General features: G+C 36.5%; 1 pseudogene; it reads right to left on the bottom strand.

The window, feature by feature from the left end:
- Positions 1 to 348: 348 nt before the first annotated feature.
- LOC123616965 (cytochrome c oxidase subunit 8A, mitochondrial-like) lies at positions 349 to 791 on the bottom strand (annotated as a pseudogene).
- Positions 792 to 4041: the final 3250 nt, after the last annotated feature.

Below are 4041 nucleotides of genomic sequence, written 5' to 3'. Positions count from 1 at the left end.
TACCTGATTACATGTGTATCTTTCTTACAACCTTGATTATACTGGAGTCTTTCTGCCAGTTTCCAGCTAATTTTCAGTGAGAATTGTTTCACATCTAGATTTGTTTGCTGGGGGAGATGAGCTCCACATCCTCTTACTTTACCATCTTGATTGATCTCTATTGTTAGTTACTTTGGCTTCACAAAAGCAGAAGCATTGGTTTCTCAAAATTAGGAAATGGAAATAAAGCAAGTAATAGCAAGTGTAATTGCTCTTTTGATTTGGGATTTTCTTTCAATACTGAACTGTAGCGAAGTCTTTGGTTGGACTTTTTTTTTCTTTTTTTTTTTTGAGTTTCTGAAGCAGGGTTTAAATAGATAGACTTTATTGTTACAAGGTGGGCCCTACAGAGCAGGGCCTTATAAACTGATAATATGTGGTCCCAGGATGTCACCATGGAGAAATGGAGAGGTCATGACTGCAGAAGAGGTCAGTATAACTGAAGGACATGATCCAGGGGAGGCCAGCCAGGAATGCAGCAGACATGATCAGGACAGGCTGGGGGTGGTCAGGTCACAGGGTGAGGCGGAGGACATCTCCCTTCACTCCTGCTTCTTGTAGCTGTCCAGGTGTGACAGGACCCAGCCTGACAACAGGAGGAAACACAAGAAGCAGGAGGTGAGCCCAATGGCAATATCCATGGTCCCGAGCTACTCCTGCAGAAGCTTGGAATGGACCTGGGCACATGGCACCGGGAGCCTCCAGGCCAAGCCTGTCAGGCCCCTCAGAAGTAGCAGAGTCAGTACAGACATGACCGCACCGAATAGACTGCAGATAGCCGGCCCTTTTTTTCTTTTTTTATTGTAGTATAGTCAGTTTACAATGTTGTGTCAATTTCTGGTTTGCAACATAATGTTTCAATCATACGTATACATACATATATTCATTTTCATATTCTTTTTCATTATAGGTTACTACAAGATGTTGAATATAGTCCCCTGTGCTGTATAGTAGAAACTTGCTTATCTATTTTATATAGTACTTAGTATCTGCAAATCTCGAACTCCCAATGTATCCCATTCCACTCCCTTTCCCTGCTGATAATCATAAGTATGTTTTCTATGTCTGTGAATCTGTTTCTGTTTTGTGAATGAGTTCATTTGTGTCTCTTTTTTTTTTCTTTTTAGATTCCACGTATGAATGATATCATATGGTATTTTTCTTTCTCTTTCTGGCTTACTTCACTTAGAATGATGATCTCCAGGTCCATCCATGTTGCTGCAGATGGCATGGTTTTATTCTTTTTTATGGCTGAGTAGTATTCCATTGTATAAATATACCACAACTTCTAGACTTTTCTTAGTTCAAGTCAGTCACTGTTTGCCACAATTCATTGTTCCATATTCAAAGTGATTAACAATCAATACAGCCTGAGTATCAACTACTTGGAACAAATGCTGTAAACAACATATGCTTGATACCAGGGTGCTGGGGTGCTATTAAAGAATATTATCCCTGCCACACTCTATTAAGTAGCATTGTAGAGACAACCCAGCACACACACATTAAGCCTTCACCATTCTATTCTCTACACTTGACACACTGTCTACTCACATTCTTAACTGCTTATTTTCCTTCAACATTATAATCCTCTTCTTAATCTTATCACAAGTGTTTTGCCTCAGTCCAGCTGAAGCAGAACCATGTTTAGATATTTTTGCCTCCTTATCTTGGTCACCTGAAATACTCTATTGGTAACAGTAGAGGAAAAAAATAATATGAAAGACTAGAAGAGGGTTTAATTTAGTAATATATTGGGTATAAGAAATTGAATGCCCATTCTTAGTGCCTTAAATAAGAGGAATCTTTCCAATAAACAAGTCAGAGAGTAAGATTCTGGCACCAGTTTATTATGTTAATGAGGTCAGGGCTTTGGATAGTTCTCTCTGTATTTTTATTGGCTTTTGTCTCATGGTCATGGTATGGATACAATGACTGCATCTATTACATTTTCTGAACTGTGCTTAAAGGCAGGAAAGGGGCAGAGGCATGAAACAAAATGTCTTCTTCCATGCCCATCTTATATCAGGGAGGAAATGATTTTTTAAAAGTACTCCTTCCCCAGCAAATGTCTCTTTATATTTTTATTGGGCAGAACTGGATCATGTGCCTACCACTACTCTAAGAGTGGGACCACTATCCCTGAGATCAAGGGATTTACAGCTGATACTTTTGAGGAAGAAAAATGGGTAAATGACTCTTGGGTAGATGGCTAACAGTGTCTGCCACAGAAGGTATAGGAGGATGTGGATACACACTGGCACACACAAATTTTTATCCACTTTCTTTAATATTTCCTTTAGTATTTCCTGTGGGTTAATATGTATAGTCAAAAATAGGCAGTTAAGAGAAGTTTTGTTAAATGAGTCTAAGGGAAGGTGGTGAATTTGTCAGTTTACTTCACGTTTCTTTTCAGAGGTTGTCTGTCGTCTTCTATGTTCTTAGCATTCTCTCACAACTTGATTTGTTAACCATCAAGATTTAGATATTGTTATGGTAGTAAGGAGGGTAACAACACATATTTATGGAAGGTAACTACACATTGTTAGTATCTGCATGAGTGCACTCTTTTTTTAAAAATTTAGATTCAAGTGTTGGTATAAAGACTTTCTTCCAAAGGAACATGTTTCCCTTTAGCTAGAATGTGATAGCTTTAAAAAAGGGTTGGAAATGAGAGTATTTATATAAAAATAATTATTACCTTGTGAATGAATAATCCTAATGTTATACACAAAATCCTTTGTATAGGTATTTTCATTTTGTTTTGATATACAGTTGACCCTTGAACAACAGGGCTTTGAACTGTTCGGTCCACTTATATACATGGGTTTTTTTTTCAATAAATATGTACTACAGTACTACATGATCTGCAATTGGTTGAATCCATGGATGCAGAACCTTGTATACAGAGGGCTGACTGTAAAGTTATAGGCACATTTTCCAGTTCAGGGGAGGAAGATTTGGTGCTCCTAACCCCTGAGTGGTTCAAGGGCCAACTGTAAACATATTTGAAGCTACACATCACACTGGTCCCCAGATGGAAAAACTGGGGACGACACAGGAATTTAGAAGAATTAACTGACTTATATAACCCTTGCAACAGTACTGTTTGTTTATTTAACACCAGTCTACTAGGACATATAACATTAAATAATAAGAATATATGAGAAGATACAAAGATGATTTACATCATGCATGGACCTTTGCAGTTGAATTTTTCATACAGAGGAAAACATATTAAAAACATTGTGAGGAAAGGCTGTTAAAAGTTTGTTTGTTTGTTTTTGAGAGTGCTGATTTTCCCTATGATAATTATTTTCCTTCAGTACGTCACATTGTATTTCATCAATCATATTTGATTGCAGTACTTGATTCAACTAAACCTGTCACCAAGTCTGCCTCTTGGGAAATTTATGAGTATGTTTTGTTTTGTTGATTTATTTTTATTTTTTATTCATAGTTTATACTATTTTTCACTCTTCATTTCCTGGGAGGTTTCCCCAGCAGTGTTTTCCTAGGAAATCTGAAAGGACTGCCACTGACCTTAATCGCAGCAGGTGTTCAATGCTTAAATAACTACCATTAAATCATTCATTAAGTTGTTGCATAAGTACAGTATTAAATAATTTTAGAATAGTTTAATGTATGAGTATTTCATCACTTTCTATGACCCAGTTACCCATCTTCATTATCATGGAGTCAGACACACAAAATTTATGCTGACAAATCATGGATATTTTTCTCCCTCTTTTTTACCTGAATGTACTCTATACTCCCAAGTAGAATAAAATGTCAGAAGACCTGGTCTTTGTGCTCTGATACTGACACAAGCTATGGAATATTGGGGAGAAACTTTTGGTCGTTATTTTCTTATCTGTAAATAAAGATACTGGTGTTGATTTTTAGTTTGATATTTAAAAGTTATATGAATCAAAGGAAATAATGTTCATAAACAATATTTTTTACAGTATGTTAAATTCACTCTAAATTGATAATTGTTAT

The sequence above is a fragment of the Camelus bactrianus genome, chromosome X, assembly GCF_048773025.1.
Source record: "Camelus bactrianus isolate YW-2024 breed Bactrian camel chromosome X, ASM4877302v1, whole genome shotgun sequence".
Taxonomy (NCBI): domain Eukaryota; kingdom Metazoa; phylum Chordata; class Mammalia; order Artiodactyla; family Camelidae; genus Camelus; species Camelus bactrianus.
The sequence above is the reverse complement of the archived record's forward strand: the minus strand, read 5'-3'. Positions and strand labels throughout refer to the sequence as shown.